This window comes from Patiria miniata, unplaced genomic scaffold (assembly GCF_015706575.1).
Source record: "Patiria miniata isolate m_02_andy unplaced genomic scaffold, ASM1570657v1 HiC_scaffold_7, whole genome shotgun sequence".
In the NCBI taxonomy this organism is placed as follows: Eukaryota; Metazoa; Echinodermata; class Asteroidea; order Valvatida; family Asterinidae; genus Patiria; species Patiria miniata.
Genome location: NW_024037074.1, coordinates 275,831 through 287,263, shown reverse-complemented (window position 1 = coordinate 287,263; position 11,433 = coordinate 275,831). Strand labels below are relative to the sequence as shown.

General features: G+C 39.0%; 1 long non-coding RNA gene across 1 annotated transcript; it reads left to right on the top strand.

The window, feature by feature from the left end:
* The first annotated feature begins 7,534 nt into the window (after nt 1-7,534).
* Nucleotides 7,535-9,307, top strand: LOC119744330. Its single transcript, XR_005273558.1, has 2 exons — nt 7,535-7,595; nt 9,218-9,307. It is a non-coding gene; the product is annotated as an uncharacterized LOC119744330 (long non-coding RNA).
* Nucleotides 9,308-11,433: the final 2,126 nt, after the last annotated feature.

Genomic DNA, 11,433 nt, shown 5'->3' with positions numbered 1-11,433 from the left:
CTGGTGCTGCCATAACGGATCCTTATCACTATCTGACACAACAGCACTTCACCTCAGAGATCTTCAAGATTGAGATCCAAAATCTCCCAAGACACTTTGGATTTGCGGTGAGTTTGCTCCCTTAACATTGGACCCTGAATAACAATAACCATACAGTTTGTGCCTTTTTATAGGAGTATGTATGTATTGTGCTCCATGCTTGGGATTTGTCAAGGTCTGTTAAAGCTACAGTCCATCATTTGTAATTTATGCATTTTGTTCGTTTGAAGCAACAAAAGAGTTCAAAATCTAATGAAGGATACTGAGCAACTAACCTGATGAAGTTTCAGCTAAGCTTCAGCTGTACATTCCGAGAAAAACAGCATTCAAAGATCTCAATTTCAAATCAAAAGTTACTGAATCATGTTTTGAATTGTTTTGAATTGCAGCTGTATGCGACGTCGCGCACTGATCCGACGAATTATAACAACCCTGCGCGCGTGTGCGTCGTTCCAATACTTGTGCGCGCTGCGCTGAATAACAAAACGAACTACTAATTTAAATTTTCCTACGGTGCTTCTTAAGAATCACCGTTGGAAATGCCTTCTTTCGTTGATTACTTCAAAATAACAGCTTCCCAGAAAGAATAATTTCACAGGGAGTTTAGCTCCCTTACTATCTTTCAACCAAGTTTGTTTTTTAACAATAATTTACTTTTCGGATGGCTGCAAATGATGGACTCTAGCTTTAATAACAGCATCAAAAGGCTGTAAAGTGAATTTCACTAAAACATGAAATATCCCAGCCCTGTGTTTGTATGAAAGTAATGACCACATTTTACGCACACTTTTTTGCAATGCCCGTGCACATGTTCACAATTGTTTCTAATGTTGCTGTGATATTGATTTAGGTATTTTACACTTCACAGCTTTGGGATTTTCTGTATAATTTATGAACCTAAAATTAATTGCATTGTACATGTGTAAAAGTTTGTACATTTAAGTATCTCATTGGCTGCATGCTATGTGCTAATTAACGCAACAGTCACATCAAACTTGATCAAAAGACAAAACACTTTTGTTAACATTCCTTCCCCTCAAACAGCAGTGACACTGAAGTTCCAGCTCATGACATCGCTGTATTGCTCATGAATATGGAATATTTTAAAGCCTGAAACATCCAAAGACTTGGAATATAGTTCCTGAAATTAAAACCTCAAAATCTGTTTAAAGGCACTTTAAAAAAAACTTTATTTACAGTGAACAATTTCAGGGTTATCCATATGTTAGTACCAATACATGTACATTGTCACACTGAAAAAAGTAACAAACAAGCTCATTAAAAGGAAGGGTAGATCATTTGTCATTTGTGCATTTTTTTTTCATTTGAAGCTACAAAAGTGCTCAAAATCTAAAAACGGGTGCTTAACAACTAACATGATGAAGTTTTAGCTCTCTGAATGCAGTATTCCAAACATATACTCTAGGATCTCAGGTTCAATTCAAAAGTTGCTGAGTCATGTTTTATATTGCGTCCGAATTCAGCCCCAGGGACACATTCTCATTCAGTCAATTGCAGCTACGCGATGTCATGCACTGAACTGACGAATAATGGCAACCTAGTGTGCGTGTTCGTCGTGTCAACGCTTGCGCGCACATATTCATGGATTCACCGAATTTACAAACCAACTACGTGAACTAACTTGATGCATCGTTGGAAATGGCTTTCTTTCATTGTTTCCTTCAAAATGACAGCATGTCAGAAAGAATGATTTCACAGGGAGTTTAGTGCCATTAAAACCAAAAACCTTTTAACAATAATTTTGTCAGTTACTTTTTGGATAGCTGCAAATGATCTACTCTACCTTTAATTACGAACAAAAGTTTGATTCAAATAATTAAACTATTTGGGATTTGTTAATTTCTGAACCTTTTACATACATACATTGCATGAATACCAGCTGTTCCCTTTACTGATAGTTGGTTGCAATCTGCTCTGGGCGGGCCTCAGCCCTGCACATTACTGATGTCATGGTGCGTACATGTATTGGCAATTCGCTGAAGTAAAACACATTTCAACTCCAGCATATTGTGTTGTTAATGTTTCTCGATGTCAAATCTACTTAATTGGCATTCCAATGAAGAAGATGTATGAAACGGCCTTAAATCTACTCTACACTTTGAACGCAGCAAGTTCAAAAGCAGCACTCACTCTACACACTGCTGCCCTTAAAGACAGCTTGCACTTATCAGGTACCAGTGAACATTGTTCTTGACAACTTTCCAAAGATTAAATCCCTTCTGGTTCTGGATGTGCATACTGCTGCCCTTGTGCTGATGGCTCGGTGCCAGTCAGCCCAGGACATTGTTCCTGAGTACCTGCAAGTGACTGCTGGCTCTCTGCTGGTTCTGGATGTTCACACTGTTCCCCTTGCATGGATAGCTTGCAGTCAGTCAGACTAGAGCATTGTTCCTGATGGGAACTTGCAAGGGCTGGGGTCCCTGCTGGTTCTGCATGTACCTCAACATGCACTTGAACATGCTGCTGACTGTGCATGGATGCCTTGCTGCTGCTTTGCCTGGAACATTGTTCTTGACAGCTGTCCAGTGACTGCTGACTCGCTGTTTGTTGTGCATGCCCTTGGCTTGGTGGCTTGCTGCTGCTTGGCCTGGCAGCATGGTGCTCTTGGTCATTTTCTGCCTGTGGAATCACACAAAGCTCAATCTGCTTCCTGGCTGCGATGGTCGGCTGGGATTCCGTCTTGGGCAGCAACGACAGCACAGTTTGAGGAATGAGAAAGCCTTGACTACAGCTTCACGATAGTCAACGTTTGTGGCACTGTAGACCAGGGAATTTATTGAGCTATTGATCAGTTGCAAAATTTCAATGCATATAGTCAGAATATGTATTGTCTCTCCAAGTTCCAGATTGGCAACAATCTCAGCAGGTGAAGTATAATTGGATGACACTACACGTGCATGTATTGCCATAATTGCAGTTGCAACAGTCAGTGAGTTCAGAATGAAGAAAACAGCAGTGTTGATGATAACCATGCAGAGGACCTTGCCTGCTTGCTTGGGACGGTTCGGGAACAGGGCTGATTGCTTGCATACTTTCCATACTACATAGATGTACAAAGCAAGAGTTGCTATCGAAGAGACAATGTTGATAATGGAAAGAATCCAAAAGTAGACTTTATCGAAGACAGCTTCTGTTAATGGTACGAAAATCAGAATCACACCAACAATAATTGTTGGCACCCAAAGTCCTGCTGATATCTTTGCTGCTCGAGATTTAGAGGCCTTTTCTTTGAAAGTTATAGGATTGCGCACTGCAGAGAATCTCTCAGCTGCTATGGTAACCACAAAGAAATTAGAAGTAGCGATGAACGTGCATTGGCCACTTGATATTGCATTGTTGACCAACAAGTTGTACTCTGTAGGTGAAGACAGTGCAAATATGAAGTAATTCATAAGGTAGAGGGAGTCAGCCACAGCCAGATTGGATAAGTAGATGTTGATGATTGTACGCATGGACTTCACTCGAATGACTGTGAAGAGAAAGACAAAGTTTAAGCAGAGGCCGATTGGTGCAATGATTTCAGCACTTAACCATGTTATTTGTTTAGTTCTTTCTCCACTCATGTAAAAGTTCTCACGATGCTTTTCAACTTCAGTTTTCCACCCAGTTGATGGAGTGGAGCTGTTTTGGTAGCCATCACCCATAGTTCATGCACAATGTAGCATTGAGCTCCGTGAGCCACATGTTGTTCAGATGCAGCAAAGAATGTTCTTCTCTATTTCAAGATCACTCCAGATTTATACTTACAGGGATTGTAAGACCTTGAGCAAAGTGTAATTGAAACAGAAAGTTTCTTGTTCTTTTCCTTCTTTTTCCCCCAACATTTCTGTCCGATTTTAATGCATGTGACTATCTTGTGGTATCAGTTCCTGTAACCAAAGCAGATGCATGTGAGTCAGTTTCACTACTTGCACTGACATGGAATCTGAGAATTAAATTTGTTTCAGTTTTAATGATTGGCTCCAGATTAAACATGCGTATTGTGTACATGTAATTGTTTTTTTATACAAGTCGTTCCTTCACAAGGCATAAATGCCACTCAATGTGAGGGCTACCGCACAAGAAGAAAAGACAGAAAAAGAAAGAGGATGATAGAAAATGAAGACAATTAAGTTTAGTGTGTATGAGAGATGCATGTTCACATTGCGTTATACAGGGTGATTAAAATAAAAAGTGACCCGCCCTCAAGATTTTTTTTCTTACAAGGAATGCGATAATATTGAAAGCTAAATGAGCTAAGTGAGAATTACAGATTACACACAAGTATTCAAATACAAATGAGATTTTAATAATTGAAATCAAGAGAATTTTTACTATCAAGTTGTGTGTTTTGAATATGAGAAGCAAGTTAACTCTCTTTTTTCTTCGAAATATCGATGGTGATTTTTGTATCTTTTCCTTTGCAAGTTCTCGTTCATTCATGGAGGTGGGAAAACAATTGATGTTTCATTATCCGCATTGGGAGATGTATTATCAGTTCGCAACACGGTAATTGATAAGTGGTGGACAGCCAAGTTTTGTGATCATTTTATTGAAATAGACATGAATTGGGAATAGAGTTTGCAATTTAAGTGAAATTTTCACAGTTAATGCAGACTTGTATTCGAGTCACGAAACATCGAATCCCAGTCCGAGTCCAAGTCACATTTCTCGAGTCTAAGTCCGAGTCCTGAGTCCTCCAGGTCAAGTCCGAGTCAGAGAGTCACAAAGCTTGAGTCCAAGTCCAAGTCACGAGTCACCTCTTTGTATCAAAAAACGTACATTTTAGGGAATTCAGAGATTCAGAGTCACCTTTGGTATAGTATCGAAATACATACATTTCAGGTGCTGTAAATTTTCATTTTTCCCCACAGCTTTTCTCTAATTTTCTTACAAAATGAGGAGTTCATTTGCAAAAACAGTTATAAAGGCAATTCAGACAAAACTGGTATTGGCCTAACTTTTGCATTTAAAGTTCAGGCGTTTCAAATATCTTTTTTTAGACTTCTATATACGTGAAAGGTGGCGATTGAAGTAGGACGTAGTGCCGGTTTTCTCCTCTATTTTCTTCCTGCAGAACTTGCATTCTGCACTTGATCTTCCATTGGCATTTCTCTTGAAGTTAAGATATCCAAAATTGACAATTTTTGGATTGGATGCCATCATGATCTACATACGTTGCAACTTGCATGTAACGTTACCGAAACGGGCAGATCAGCAGACTATTCATATCGCGTTATCGCGATACGACAGCAATACACGTGTGAACGACAGGATGTCTGACAAGAAAAGTCTGGTACATTGTACCTTACCCTATCAATCTTGCACCAATGCAGTATTGCGTGTTGATGGCGGGGTACAAGTTTCAGTACATTGATTTCTATAAGTCAATATATCGGTAACCGGCCACGGCCACGCATGCACCACATCGAGCGCCCTGTACATGTATTGCACATTAAAGAAAACGATCAAATTATATATGTGCGCGTGTGCAGTGCGGTAATTTCCGTCGAGTCACAAGTCAGTTCAAGTCCAAGTCCGAGTCCGTAGCCCCGAGTCCGAGTCCGAGTCGTAAGTCAAAGTGACTCAAGTCCCAGTCCGAGTCATTAAAAATGTAACTCGAGTCCGAGTCCAAATCACGAGTCATACAAGTCTGATAAGATGTACTTTATTGTTTTTTTATTAACATAGAACAAGCCAATTATTTTAAACATTTTTTTTCAAATTCAGTCAATTTCTTTTTGACTCATCTTGTAGTTGGTTCAACTGGTCACGTGGGAATAAACTTGATGAATACATCTTGAAAATGGCTTTGGGGATAATGACAGTATATGGATGTGATTGGACGGAGGAGCAGGTAGTTGGTAGTTGGTTTCAATTTGGTCATGTTACTGATGATGGAAAGTAACATTCACTCAAAACAACTTTAAGCACTAATATTACCTTGTACAAAGGTATATGTAGATGTAGACAACAGCAAAAAAAAGAGGAGATTTTCTTTTCTATCAATCCTTGTTGTCTTTTTCCCAAAAATGAATTGTGTTCTTCCCCTGGATGTTGATTTATTTACCCATACAACAATTCTGTACTTCCCTTCTGTTTGATATTCAATTTGATCTGATAAGGAATGAAGTCAAATGGAAGTTTTTATTCACAAATCACAATTTGATTTCTGTTCATCAGTTGCCTTTTTTTTCTTTCCTGGGCAAATGTTCGTTGTCATCTGATCAGAGTTTCTTCTTCACTTTCTGGGGTTGTTGTCATTTGAAATCAGTCTCTGCCTTGCCTGACGATCAAGTTGATGTCGTCATATTCTCAGTTTTGTTGATGGAACATCTTTGCAAGACAATTTGCAAGGGCTAACTACTTGGTCTAACTACGTAGTGGCATGGTTTAGTACAGGTTTGCGGTACCACCATGTAGAAGTCTTTTTGGGAAGATGTGTGGATCTTTTCAGAACCCCACATCTTCCCAAAAGAGACTCTGCATGCCTACATGGTGTTACTGCAAACTGCAAACCTTCACTAGAACACTGTCTTCCACAAATGTGACAATTGGGAAGGGGAAAGTGTGTTTGTCCATTTTTGTTTGGGGGGGGGGAATATAATCCCCAACCCCTTTTCTTCCCCTGACATCCCCCCCCCCCCCCCCCGCCCCTGATTCTATGTTAATATTTCAATGCTAATCATAATTGTATTGATGATATTTCAATGATAGATGTAAAGTGTTTGAGGACCTACGTGGATCTGTTTGGGCCTACAACTACGTCCATTCACTGAGCGGATTCGGGATTACCCATCGAGGACTCGAAAAGATAGGAGAGACCAAGGCCAGTTTCTTCGGTAAAATTATCCAGTCAGGTAAGACAAACATCTGTGAAGACTCATTTGTATTGGTCTGCATCTCAATTCTATGTGGATAGTTGTGAAATTCGAAATTGTGAATTAGAAAGTAGGAATCAACTTTATTCATCCATATAATTATTGATCTTCTTTTTCATATATTTTTTTTTTGTTGCCCTTCCCTGAAGTATTTTGCAAACAGTGTACACATTGAGTTTTGTCCGAGGGTTTGCAAGAAAAAAATCCAACAAGCTTACTTTGGTTGGACACGAACCCCCAACCTTCTGCTTCCTAGTGCAGACGCATTAACCACTCGACCACTGAGCTTGCTGTGGCAAGCTGGCCGTTTGGAGTCTGATGTAGCAGTGCTTAACCCAACTTTGTTTGTGTAGGAGGTCATTAGTTTGAGTCCCACCTAAGCCTTCGGACAACACTAAGTGCACAGTGTTTACAAAATATGTCAGCGAAGGGCAAACAAAAATCAAATATAAAAAAGGATAATTTACATCACATACATTTTTTTTTCCTGCCCAGGTTCCCATCTGAAGTCCATCCAGATGATCCTTAATAAGACAGCAGACGGTACAGGCATCGACTCCAACACCCTGGCCTTACAGATGAAGGCCCATCCTGAGCTGAGGGACAAGCTTCATGTCGTCACCTCTTGGGGGCCTTTGCCTGTCTACCCTGGGGTGGTCAACTCAGAATTACCTGGTAGGTACAGTGGACTCTGTGACCAAGTACCAGTGTTGTAGTCGAGTTACCAACGTCGAGTCCAAGTCCGAGTCCAAGTCTCGAGTCACAAGCCTCGAGTCCGAGTCCGAGTCACAAGTCACTTGTTCTTAGTTGTTCACCAAACTAATCGTTTTTAAAAATTATTTTTTAATCCTCCATTCTGTCTTTTAAGTATATCCCAGTGTATATAGTTGTGGTTGTACATGTTGTTTAGAGCCAAAATGTGTTTTCCTTTTAATTCCCATCCCTAAAAAATCTTCCTCCAACCCTTCCCTCCATGTTTTATCATCCAAACAGTATTCCTCAATGATCCTTTCCCATCCCTACGTTAGGTTTTTACTTTTGATGAAATTACGTGACTCGAGTCGCGAGTCATCGAGTTCGAGGAGTCATGGTCAAGTCCGAGTCATTTTCCAATGTGACTAGAGTCCAACTCAGATCTGAGTCTAGACTCGAGTCCTACAACACTGCCCAGTAATCCCTCTTAAGAAAAGGTTTAGGTGGACCTCTTGAACGCATTGTCGCCCAACACCTTGTGCTGATGTTAAGATATTTGATGATCATAGTGCAGTGTTCATATAGCACTCTTATACAACACTCTCAGATTGCTCACACTTATTACCCCTGTTCATCAGGCCATGAGAACACTTTCCTGCTATAAGCTCGAGATCAGCCCTATCTGGTCTGCACCCCCCCCCCACATGTACTCAATGGAGGCAATTGTAGTAATGTATCTTGCCCAAGAACACCAGCACCGTGTCCCCTGTCAAGATTGACTCAACATAACATCGTGCTTGAGTCAAACACAGGAACCTTTTGACCACAGGACTCTGCATGCTGAATAAAACTCTAATCAAATAACCAACGTATAAACACCGACGTATAAACACTGTATGAGTGTGTTACCTCTTAAGTGAAAGTTGGAAAAAAAAACGTTGGCGAGGGGCAAAACCTAACTTGATTTACATAACCCCAACTTAAAATTCCATCTTATGAATAGTTAATGCTATACTGCTGCTATGTACATCAGATCCGAACCAGCCAACTGATTCCCTTAGCTCGGTGGTTGAGTGGTAAGACATCTGCACTAGAAAGTAGGAGGTCGTGGGTTCGAGTCCCACCCGAGTGATTTTTTTCCAACTTTCACTCGGGAGGTAAACACACTGACCGTTTATACCAACCGTTTATACGTCGGTGAAGGGCAAAACCTAATTTGATTTACATCACCCAGACGCAAAATTCCATCTTATGAATACTGAATAAAAATAGTGATACACATTTACATACTTTGCGTAAAGATATTTGTTGTGTGGAAGAGGAAAGTACCTCAGACAGTCAGACCACCGTTTTAAACAGAAGATCTGACCTGACACGTGTACATGAGGACATACAAGGGCCTCATGATTCTGATATTTAGTACGCTTGTAGATATTTAAATAATGTTGAACCCTGCATCATAGGTCGATCTGACAATCTACGCGCTTGCCAGTATCAGACTTTAAACGGCCTGCAAGAACCTGCCGTTTTGAGTCTGTGTTTAGATTAACCACCATTTTGCTCGTCTCATTTTGAATATTCTTTGGTCATTTTTTTCCTCATAGGATCTCAAGACATCTATCACCAGGCATCTTCTCAACATGCATCTCGACCCCAAATGGCAAGCTCAACTGAACCAATACATGGTGTCCAAATTTGTGCCGGTTACACTGGATCAGTACAAAGGATTGTTAAAATAAACAAACAAATGTTCAAATAAACCAAAAAGGGAAACCGACGATTAGTGCATTATAAAATATATTGCATTATTGTAATATAACAATTGTAAGAAAATAACGAGACAGTGTTATATTTTTAAAAAATAATAATGATTAATTCATTGTTGAAATAGGTACTCTTAAATTGGAACTGGTCATGATGCAATTTTGTGCTCTAAATTAATAATGCAATATACATATTTTATTATGTAAACATGTTTTTATATATTTTACTGAAACCAGACAGAGACTAGTCGTCAATGTACAAGCTATTGTCACATCTTGCTGTGTGCAATGAGTTCGTTAGCAGGGCTCAAATTTTGTGTGAAAATCTTGTGGACAACAGTACCTGAAAGTATTATTCACTGGACCATGTACATTCACAGATAAAATTGAAACACTGTTAACTCAAAGCCATGTGCATCATTTGCAATGACCTGGAGAAGCATTGATTTAATGACAAAACTCTGCTCAAAGTCAAGATAGGAGTGGTACCAAATACCCTTTGAAATATTCCAGCTGAAATTGTTTCGTGTGGATGAAAACTGAGGCGGTGTTGAAAGGTGTTGTTGAAAGAGGGTGTCCACGGCACATTTTAACATTATGCATTAGCAATGGAATCCAGTTACAAGACACCCCAAAAAAGTGAATATATTTCTCGGTTTTCTTAAAACTTATACTATCCAATCAGCCTTCAACAGGATAGTTGTCATGCACCCTGCTTCAGACTTTTAGCAATTTTGTTGCTTCAAATGAAAGTAAAGGCACGAGAAGCAAATAATCATATGTACCTTTTAAGAAAGTTGCAGTCATTAGGATTATACAAGGAGTGTATTTCATTGCTTCTGGTGGTAAACGGGAAACCTCAAATGTAAACATTTTGAATAGTTGGTCAAATGAGTCTTGCATGTGTAGGATTAGTCATGATCATGATAATCTGAGACCAGATTTGGACAGCACATGCAATCATGAAAGGCATGTATTCATCTGAGGCAATGTGTAATTATAAAACATCAAGATGAATTTTTGTTCCTTTGTTTTAAGTTGCCAAAACTTCCAAAGAATTTATATACAATTTAGAAGTGTTTTTGTCATTTCGTATAACCTTCGAGAGTGAAATACATTTGAACATCAAAACAATGTGTGTTACAGTGAAGTGCAAATTTGCCTTGTTGAGATTATTTATGCAAATGCGATAAGGTTTTCTGTCATGGATGTTGGTATGAACGTAGATGATGTGGATATGATTCACCTACTTTAATGTACATGTAGTTGTGTTTGTCATTATAATACATGTACACCATATAGTTATTAAACTTATCAGAATTTTATGTGCTGTAAAAAATTAACAGTCACTTCTTTCATTTTTCAAAAAACTATATTTCCAATGGCAATTATTAAAGTGGTGCGGTGTTTAAAATGAATCAGACTTTCTATAAAATGCTCTAGTTTTCTGGCAAGGTGATGTTAGAAATGAACTCTTTTGAACTTTTAATAAAATTGTATTTTCAATGGTAATTTTATATTAAATAACATGTACATGTAGATCTGAGCTAATTTACTAGTTATAGTCAAATTATTCTGTGTGAAAGATTGACCATTTTTTCCTCTGGCTTATTTCATTGTGTCACGCTTAATTTCTTGGTTACAGAATCCCAATGTTTCCAAGTAGATATCATGGCTAATGGAAAGTACTCAAGAAAAATACTCAAACCCAAATTTAAAATATCTTAAAAAATTTAAGTATCTTCCTTTTCTTGTACATATATACAATGGGGAGTGCCGATAAAATCCTACAATCGTGCACACTACATTACCTAATAGTGTACAGGGGCAGATCCAGGAATTTTCACAGGGGAGGGGATTCATAGCGCAAAAAATCAGAAAATGTAAACACTTGGCCTCCGTAAAATCAAAACTGGGGGTGGGTGGTGGGGCTGGTCCATATTTCAATAGGGGGCGCTGTTCAAATTCGATGATTAGTAACACTAGATTACAGACTGATGTACCGTAATTTGAACAGGCGGACATATACCAGTATAATTTTTTAGGAATTTGTATGA